General features: G+C 40.2%; 2 non-coding genes across 2 annotated transcripts; both read right to left on the bottom strand.

Moving 5' to 3' along the window:
• Positions 1-5600: 5600 nt before the first annotated feature.
• Positions 5601-5682, bottom strand: trnal-aag (transfer RNA leucine (anticodon AAG)). Its single transcript has one exon. It is a non-coding gene; the product is annotated as a tRNA-Leu (tRNA).
• Positions 5683-6888: 1206 nt separating this feature from the next.
• On the bottom strand, positions 6889-6970 carry trnal-aag (transfer RNA leucine (anticodon AAG)). The gene has a single exon. It is a non-coding gene; the product is annotated as a tRNA-Leu (tRNA).
• Positions 6971-10952: the final 3982 nt, after the last annotated feature.

Here is a 10952-nt window from a genome sequence, read left to right as displayed (position 1 = left end):
AGTATCTTGTCCTGTGGAGTTCAGGCAATGCATACATGGCATTGGGCCAACTGCTGGGGATGTCCATGTTTTTTCGATAACCTAAAGGTTTGTGTGTTGCAATCCTGTGCGGTGTCATCCAACTCATCTTGTTAAAAACAAAAAAACAAAATACATTTAGGACGGATTGTACATATCTTACTTAAATATAGCACCAAATTTCACCCTCCACCCTTCCCCTCTTCTATGTCTCATTCTCTATTATCCCCTCTATCTCTTTCTGCCCCCTCCTCCTCTGTGTCTCTCTCTGTCTCACCTTACTTTCTCTCCTACTTCTCTCTGTCTCCCTCTTCCTGCTTTCTTTTCATTGCCTTCCTCTCTCACTCGCACACACGCACATGAAAACACCATAATTCATTAACTGACCTGGATGAGTCTCATGCAACAAAACTGAAAGAGGCTTTTGTCCAGAAATCATCAAAGAATTTGTTGTCTCTTAGGTCTGCAAACAGGGATAACCACAACTCTACACACTGGCTACAAAGAAAACCCCACAAATATTCAATTCTTTGATTGGCGGTGCTGGCTCCGTCCAAGTAACGATCAAGGGTGTAGTGTGGGTGAGTAGGGAGGAGGAAACAGTTAAAGTCTCTCGCATAGTCATTTTCAGTTCCAAGATCTCTTCTCTCGACTAGTTGGGGGCAGCCCCCTAAATGCTGCACTGCTTCTATGTAATACCGTCCGATTAACTTTGCCTCACTGCTTGTAGACATTAAACCATAATTTTCCCTGAAAAACAATTAACACTTCCATTGATACAAATGCCATATGGCTTCAGTTTATGAGTCTAGCTGACAGATAAGACTTGGCCCTTTTGAAAAGTCGCTCCGTCTGAGATGTCTTGCTTGCCTTAATGACACTTCTCTGAGATCCAGCTTCTTCAATACCAAGTGTACCTCGTCTTTCTTTTGGGTTGTTTTTAAAAAAATGTTTATGTCCATGCATGTTGTGTATCCACCAGTAACTGTGATACTATGATACTACGGTCGGATGCTAATGAATTCAACCAGGACTGACAGGTCAGAGTATGCTCTGTGATAACAAGTGTCCCCTTATACTCAATATTCTATTCAGATGTCTCACTTATGTGAAAACCATGCTTACTGCCAAGCTCTGATGTAATGTCTTATATTTAAGGCCAATCTCAAGATAATATTCCATGAACCTCTCTCACAGGCGTGTGCACTCCGTTGTTATTGTTGCTTCCATAATGCCGAACTGACACCGAAGTACAATGTACAAAATAACTTTTACGAGATCCCGCAAAAATACGTCTTTTTTCAACTTTAAAAAAAAATAAAAATATTCCATGTCCCATCCAAGGCTTTTTTTTCTGAAACAATAAAAAGGGGCTGAACAAATCTCAATAAAAACAATAGGGTTTTTAAATAAGGACTAGATCCTACAATTGCTATCAGTACAAATGTTATATGGTAATCATGTGGACCATGGTCCCATTTGTTATACCTTGGTTTTGAGATTCATTTCACAATGATGTACTGATGTAAAATGTCACACAAATTATTGACATTTGTGCTGGAAAAAACATTGCCAGGTCAACACGATCGCCATGGAATGCGTTTAGAATGGCAAGGCCTTTGATGTCTACACATCTACACATTAGACTTTTAGGCATTTGTTACATTACCGGGTTTCCACAATGGCAGCAAGCCGCTAATTATTTAGTGAACAGAAAATTGCATGGAGAACTCTTTCACTGTTTATCTGCAACAACATGAAGCTGATGACTTATGACACCACAACTTAAGTCTTCATCATCGGCTCTAATGAAGCCGTTCATTCAACATCAGGCCCTATCAGCTTTATGTTGGCGGGTTAAATACTAAGCACATTAACCGCAACTGAAGCTGATGAGTAAAATTACAAAATGGCTTCATTAGACAAAAAGAAAAAAAAGTAATGAAAGAAAAAAGTATGTAACAATGGGCCAAGACATTGTGGCCGGTTGCCTCGGTTGTTGTCAGGGTTGCGTCAAAGTTACATCAGCAACAAGCTGTCAGAGTCGACAGACAGCCACATTCATCAAATAAGTCAATTGCTATGTGAATACTAACAGAATTTGAAACCACCATTCCTATGTCTGTTACTATTGCTCAAATAAGTCACTACATGTTGGTCAGTTAAGGACACAGTATCCAGTGCATCTATTTACTTTGCTGTTAGTCCATGTCAGTGCCTTGGTTGTGGTAAAGAGGTCAAAACTACTCTGGAAGCTGTGATCAGAGATTGAAGAATGAGGAAGGACTCTCTCTTTCTTCCAGCTGGATTTATTCTTTGGAGACCTTACATACAAACTGACAGGCTGACTGACAGTTGTACAGTAACGACTCTTTGAAGGTATGGCACATATTTACTTTAAGTCATGCTAGATCTAGGGCTCAAGGGATGATATTGTTAAATAGTCCACCACATTGGTCCAGACTCAAATCTCTGAAGAAATATTGGATGTAATCAGTGAAACATTGGTCTACAGAGGATACATCCTTATGACTTTTTATCTAGCACCACCAGCATTTTGACATTTTTGGCCCGAAATACCTTGACAGCCATTTGATGGATTGCTATGAAATTTGTTACAGACATTCTTGTTTCCCACAGAATGAAATGTAATAACTTTGGTTATCCCACTTTTTTTTTAAATCCTGAGTGTAAAAACTAAAACTAAAAGAACTAAAAACAGAAAACAAAACTGATAGATAGACCAAATTATTGTACAAATTGATTTCTGATCTTATGATGGCTAAAGAAAAAAAGTCATTAGGATCCATCCCCTGGGGACCTGTGATATCTGTATCGAATAACTGGGCAATCAATCCAAAAGTTGTTAATACATTGCACTAAAAAACAAACTGTCAATATCATGATGGTGCAAGGAAAAGTAATAACTGAAGTCATTACCCGTCATCTTCTGGAGACCATGAATGTCTGTACAAAATTTCAAATAATCCATCCAATAGTTGGACCAATCGATTAAATGTCAGCAAAACTAATGACTGTACTTTATGCTTAGTGCCAATTAGCACATGGTGGAATGCATATATGTTAAATTACCTTGGTGAACATGGTAAACATTATACCTACTTTGCATTATCCTGCTAGCATTGTCATTGTGAGCTTTTTGCTATACTGTAAGTCTTTAGCTCAAAGCACAGCTACAGCCCGGTGATTCTCTCACTTATTCTCTACTCCTCTACTGACTGACAATCCTACCAGTGATAGGAGACAAAAAAGACAGTAAAATCACCTACTTCAACTTACTGATTGTCTGAAATTGTGTTCTGAATAAACACTTTACTGCTCAATCAGGTTGAGTGGGGTTGAGTGGGTGTACAAGCTAGTATCCTAAGATTTTAGAGTGCATAGGGTAATGGGGCAAATGAATAAAACTGAGCAAAAAAGTTTATTATTGTGCACTTACAAGAATAACAACAAACACACAAATACATTTAATGAGAACTAGATTTTTTTCAACAATAATGTCCCTAGCTGTGCCTGTAGAAAATATTTTTCTGTGCTCAAAATGTCAAACCCTCTATAGAATCTCATACCCTCTCTGTACTTTAGTTTGACTTTCTGACTTGTTCTTATACTTTGAGCCAAAATGGAACAGGTGCTGAGTGGAATTTTGAGTTGTGTATTTAGTTTGAATGAACTGAAGCTGAATGAACTAAACTGTTTTGGGTACACAGGGTAGAAAACAGAGCAGAGCCTTTGCTTTTCTTTGCTCAGAATCTACAGTATTAACTTTTATTAAAAAAACAAAGGGAGCGACAGAAGGGAAGAGAGGAAACAGTAAAGGAAACAGTAAAGTAGCATAATGTATCATCCTACCTGCAGCTGTTTTAACTGGAACAGGCTGTAGAGACAGGAGGATAGGAGACAGGAGATAAACAACACTTAACACCCACACACTCGCTTAAAGGTACAGAAAATGTTGACTCGGAAACACAGGGTGCACATTGCACACACAGACACGCATGTATGAACACACAAACATATGCATAATCAAAACTCTTTCTTGCTCAAATGCAGGCTTTTGCGAAACTGTTCTTTGCCTTGTTGTGTTCACATATATAATGTATTCACACATTGATATATGCATACAGTACATACAATGCTTCACACCCTCTGTCTGTCTCCTCGCTCACACGAACACAAACTGCTCTCCTGTGTTTTCAGTCATAGGCTACTTTGATACTTTGACAATTTAGTGCAGTTTAAGCAGCAGTATAAAATAAGGTCAAATTAATTGTAGTACCATAAACTAATGAGTGCACATCCTCCCCCTTTCCTTAACCTCACTGCATGCTTTTGTAGAGGGAATGTCCACTGCCCAGATTATTGTGAATTTTCATGCTTTATTCAGTTTTGAAACATTGATTTCTTCGTTGAAGACCAAGCATATATTACTTTAATCATGCGAAATGGTAGTGGTGGCATTTTTCAACCCACGCCTCCTGAGAGACTGGAGCCTTAATCTAGCGCCTTAGACCACTCGGCCACACTACCTTTCTCCTAAGTAGTCTCACTGCTACACTCACAGCTGCAGTTCTTGACAAATAAAAAAGAGTGCTCTAATATCGAGAAAATACTGCAAATTATATAGTTTGTAAAGTAGAAAACAGTCAAGTAGTATGACAAACCAATGACCAAACACTATAGCTGTGTTGTAGGGAGGTGGTTGGAAATGTTTGCATTGTGCCCACAATTTTGTTGTGGCTGTACATAATTTATGTGGTTTTACAGAGATGTATGTGCGGGACTATTTTGTAATTTATTTTGGTCTCTGCTGGTTGCTTGGCATGTATAACGTGTTAATTAGAGAGGTTTAGGGATGCTGATGGATTCATTTTGTTACATTTGGAAAAACGCAGGCCAGCTGTCCCACCAACCATCCTACACCCTCCTTGTTCCAGTCTTTGTTGCTAGCTTCATATGTACCATACAGACATAAGGGTCGTATCTTTTCATCTAACTTGTGGTAAAAAAGTAAATGACTCTAAACCCTGTAATAATGGAACTGAATCCAGAGAGTCACATTGTGTCCTGTGCATATCTGTCATTTGGATGGATTTGAACACCTGAATGACTGGAACCTTAACTTGGCACCTTAGGTCACCGAGTCACATATTGATTAAAAAATGAGCTTTGTTGGGTAGAAGACACTTAGCAGAGGATGGTTTCGATCCATCGACCTCTGGGTTATGGGCACAGCACACTTCTGCTGCGCCACTCTGGTCCTGAATGCAGAGTCTTGCACCCATTAAGTGGCCTTTACAAAATGAATGATTTATGAGCAAGGAAAATGAAGCAAACTGAAATGGATCTGCTAAGCAGGTCTAGATTTGCAACTGTTCGTCTTAGACAAAACAGTTGGGATAAAATTCAGCAAGTGTTATCTGAAGGCTCAGTTTGTCAGGATAATTTGAGTACTTCAATTTGAGTATTTCATTCACAGATTAATAAGTGACTGAAATACCAGGCCCATGGGCCTCTGGCTGCCAACACTTCTACATTTCCTGCCATAAAAAATGTTTTTTTGGCAGTGGTGGGATTTGAACCCACGCCTCCTGAGAGACTGGAGCCTTAATCCAGCGCCTTAGACCGCTCGGCCACACTACCTGCACATCTCTTTTTTAAATATTGGCAAAAAACATTGCCAGCTGGGCATGAAATTGGACACCTAATAGAGGATGTTTTCAATTGATCCACTCCTAGATTAAAGGCTCAGAACACTTATGCTGCACCACCCTGCTTTTGAAAACCACGTATCATGCATGTGCCCACATTTTGTGATTTACTATATTCATGCTTTACATTGTTTATGCAGTTATACTGAGGTTTGTGTGCTGCATTATTTCTTGGCCTAGTGTAGTAACTTGCTGGTTGGCCAGCACATACATACAAAAGATAGATACAAAAATGTACATTTAGCAGAGGATGGTTTCGATCCATCGACCTCTGGGTTATGGGCCCAGCACGCTTCCGCTGCGCCACTCTGCTCCTGAGAAGCTTGCCAGCAGCTTGCAGTCATAATTTTGACATTACACAATGAATGATTCTTCAGCAAGGAAAAATGTTGCACACTGAAATTAATATGCAAAGCATGCCCAGGTTGGCAACTGGGATATATTTCACCAAGGTGCAGTGTTGATCCGAAGGTTTAATTTGTTTGATTTCCTTTAGTGAGGAGCACAATGAAATCGTCCTTTTATTGACCGATTTGAGCTGGGTAGAAAATCACTTACACCTTACAGAGGATGCTTTCAATCTATCAACCTCTAAGTTATAGGCCCAGAATGCTTCTGCCAAAACAACACTCTTTAACACCACCTCTGCCCATACTTTCTGGTTTACAGAAACAATGCTTTACATGGTTTGTGGAGTTATACTCAGGTTTATGTGGTGCATTATTATTTCTAGTCTGTTATACTATCTCTGCTGGTTGGCCAACACATGTTAATTAGTGATCTTTATGGGTGCTGGTGTGCAGTTTCTATCACCTTTGAACAGGCCAGGACTGGCTTTGATAGGTAGAAAACAACTAGCAGAGGATGGTTTCGATCCATCGACCTCTGGGTTATGGGCCCAGCACGCTTCCGCTGCGCCACTCTGCTGCTATGAAGTGCAACAGCGGCTTGCAGCCATAATTTTGACTTTACACAATGAATGATTTATCAACAAGGAAAATGACAAATGAAAGGAATATGTTGCATGCCCAGCTTGGCAACTGTTCTTAGATTAAATTATTACAGATCACTAAGTGACTAAAGTACCAGGCCCTTGACAGTGAACCTCTAGCTGCCAATACATCATTATGAGAAAACCTGGCAGTGGTGGGATTTGAACCCACGCCTCCTGAGAGACTGGAGCCTTAATCCAGCGCCTTAGACCGCTCGGCCACACTACCTGTACTCCAACCGTTTCATATTGACAAAACAGATTGACAGCACAGAGCTGAGTATGGTAGACAAACTTACACCTTGTAGAGGATGCTTTCAAGCTATCAACCTCTGGGTTATAGGCCCAAGATGCTTCTGCAAAACCATTCTGCTCTTTAACACCACCTATTAGGCCTCTGCCCACATTTTGTGGTTTACAAATTCCTATCTTTATATGGTTTATGCAGATATACTCAGGGTTATGTACTGCTTTATTTCTTGGTCTGGCATACTATCTTGATAGAATCTTGACTGGTCTGCAGATTTTCTCACCTTTGATGGGTAGAAAAATGTACATTTAGCAGAGGATGGTTTTGATCCATCGACCTCTGGGTTAAGGAGCGCAATTAAATCATCCTTTTATTCAGAGATCACTAAAGTCCCATTACCATTAAGGAACTTCTGGGTAAAATTTAGGAAGCAGGAACCTGACAGGAGCGTCCTCTCACTCGGTCCTCTTAGTCTTTGTGTCTTCATTGCAGAGTAGGAGCTTGATAGGACACACTGGACTCTGGAAGTGAAGTTATCATTTAGCATCAGTTTCAATTGTCGTGTTCTTCTGCTGGCTTTTAAATATGGCACTTATTTTGGCGCTTTCTGTTGAAGTCACATCCCGCTTTGAGTATACCCAGTCAGCACCGAGTCAATCTCAAGCCCCACCCAAGAATTTTTCTGGCGCTTCACGGAGTACATACCCCAAGGCAAGTACTTGTTTTGCCCTGTTAAAAGTTGTGGGAGATTGTCCTTAACAGGTGGTTCCTGCACATGTCAATGGTCAGGGCCCTGTAAAGATATCCTGAAGTTCCTGCAGTGGAAACGGCCCTTAAGTGACAGAGGTACCAAGCCCTTAGCAGTGAGCTTCTGGCTGCCAACATATCAGTGTGACAAAATCTGGCAGTGGTGGGATTTGAACCCACACCTCCTGAGAGACTGGAGCCTTAATCCAGCGCCTTAGACCGCTCGGCCACACTACCTGTACTCTCAATGATTCATATTGACGAAACAGATTGACAGCACAGATCTGAACAGGGTAGAAAATCCTACACCTTGCAGAAGATGCTTTCAATTTATCAACCTATAGGTTATAGGCCCAGAATTCTTCTGACACACTATTCAGCTCTTTAACACCACCTATTCGGACTCTGCCCACATTTTATGATTTACAAGATCAGTGCTTTACAAGGTTTTTGCAGTTGTCATGAGGTTTATGAGCTGCATTATTTCTTGGTCTGGCATACTATCTTGATAGACTCTTTACTGTTTGTTCAGCACACTTTAATTATTGATCTTTATAGGTGCTGGTCTGCAGATTCTGGCCCCTTTGGACAGAACAGGACCGGCTGTGATGGGTAGAAAATACTTAGCAGAGGATGGTTTCGATCCATCGACCTCTGGGTTATGGGCCCAGCACGCTTCCGCTGCGCCACTCTGCTGCTGTGAAGTGCAACAGCGGCTTGCAGCCATAATTTTGACTTTAAACAATGAACAATTTATCAAAAAAGCAGGCCCAGGTTGGCAACTATTCTTAGATGGAATAAAAGTCAGCTAAGTGCAATGTTTCTCAGTTAGGAGCGCAATTAAATCAGTCACAGATTACCAAATGACTGAAGTATCAGGCCCTAAGCAGCAAACCAACACTTAATTATGAGAAATATTGGCAGGGGTGGGATTTGAACCCACACCTTCTAGAGACTGGAGCCTTAATCCAGCGATTTAGACCACTCAGCCACACTACCTGCATTGTCAGTGTTTCTTATTGACAATAAACATTGACAGAACAGAGCTGAACTGGGTAGAGAATCACTTACACCTAGCAGACAATGCTTTCAATCTAACACCCTCGGGGTTATGGGCCCAGAATGCTTCAGCTCTTCAATACTCTGAATTTAAAGACAGAGCTTAATTGAAAGTTTGGAAAACCAAATAGCCATCAGCATAGTTTTTTTAAATTTTTTTAATTTATTTTAAATGAACTACTATTCTAAATAATCTAGTACCATGGCATCAAAGCCCCATGGGAAATTGACATCTAACTGATCTTTACCTTGTAACATGTGTTGTTAACATCTATGTTTTGATGGCAGCAGTCTTTTTCTATTGTGCTACATTTTATGGCACATTTTTGCCAAGACAGGAATTTGTGTCTTCCTACATGTTATTGATGAAGACAAAACAGCCACCCACTTTAATTAAAATATCGCTCCACGGGGCTAATGGTGACAAAACACCCCAACGGATATCTTCAAATTGATCTGGTCTTAATGTTTATTGTCACAGTTTACTGCCATGGAATCAATGTACAAGTCAGCATAATGGCAATGCTGGGATTTGAATCCATACCTCCCAAGAGACTGAAAACTTAAGCCAGCAGGTTAGACCACTTATCTTGTCTTCTAGTGTTTGGTCACTGGTCTTTACCAAAGGGTCAAAATAGCAAAAAGTCCATTTTGAACTTACATAAAATTTGACCTTTGACACTCATATTTGTCTCTGCTTTGATGACCAGTGTTTCTAAGTGACAATGATTTGAGTATCTTACTGTAGTCACTGTTATACTTCTTCTAGTGGTAGACTTATATGTTATTTTTGTCCATACTTGAGAGTTATGAGTCATTCGTCTATCAGCATTTCCGTCCCTTTATGACCTTTGATTGAAACTCTTTGGGTCTGTACAACAGGACCATTATTGAGTTTTACGCTGATAACAAATGCTTCACATTTCCTGACCCACTGCTCACAGTGTCATTTTCTATGTAGAGGTCATTACAGGGTGAGTAATTGAGAGGAGTCACACGTCACGATAGCATCAGCCAAGTCTGGCATATTAATTACTCTGTTTGCTTACTCACTATTAGCAACTGCTTTTTATACCCCAAAGAACCCCAGAGTTACAGGTTTAACATCTTCCTGGCATCGTTTACAATGTTTTTACAAAGAGAGTTCAGATACAAGGACTTAAATGCAGAAGGGTTTGAGCTTTATTGGCAAACATATCTGGTTTGGATGCATCTGCTTTTATATCTCGCATTTTATCAAGTTGGAGTCACGAGAACAAAAACAACATTACGATCAAGTGGAGATCCAATTTCATTAGCATTTCATCATGTCTGCAGCTCTTGGGTGATATCCATCACTTTCCTAGTCCTAGATTAGGCTTCAGGGAGAATTCAGACCCGACTCAGACAGGCGGGTTACACCGGCGCTGAATTACTCCCACAGCCTCCTTGACTTGCATTGATTACTGAGCACTGGGCAGAATCTCTGAAAAATGGATGCAACCTCTTCCCTTTCAAGACTCCAGGGTGAGTTCATCAGGTCACCGCCACAGTGGAGGGATGGCTTGTCTTTGAACTCTGGTGGGGGAACCAACAAAAAGGCTGTGGCAGCATAGAGGGGAAGTTAACCTGAAAAAAAAAATTGATCAAAACATTTGCTTCGAGCGATCTTCAGTTCACCTGAACATCCTTCTGCTGACGATCCTTGAAATTTGACTTCTCTGCTGTAACAGTAAGGTTGTGTTGTTTTTTTGTTTTACTGAGACATCAGATCTATCTATCTATCTATCTATCTATCTATCTATCTATCTATCTATCTATCTATCTATCTATCTATCTATCTATCTATCTATCTATCTATCTATCTATCTATCTATCTATCTATCTATCTATCTATCTATTCTTTGTGTGTGAGCAACATAACATTTGTTTTCATTTTGACAGTTACCTTCAGTCGGCAACTAAACAAGTAAATGTCAGAAAGAATATACATGAAAAGGTTTCAATAAGCTGGAAAGGAAGGATAGATGATTGTGATAACTGAAGGAGGCAGTGTCAATTTGGGAAAACATATTCATCAGCTAAGTTGTGATTCCTAGTTGAATGCTGCACACTCTCATTGGTTTACTGAACACAGGTTCTCACACTTTTTCCCAGTCGAGTGGCCGTTCAGCAG

This window comes from Scomber scombrus, chromosome 9, assembly GCF_963691925.1.
Source record: "Scomber scombrus chromosome 9, fScoSco1.1, whole genome shotgun sequence".
NCBI lineage: Eukaryota > Metazoa > Chordata > Actinopteri > Scombriformes > Scombridae > Scomber > Scomber scombrus.
Note: the sequence above shows the minus strand (reverse complement) of the source record. Positions and strands in the feature narration are given on the sequence as shown.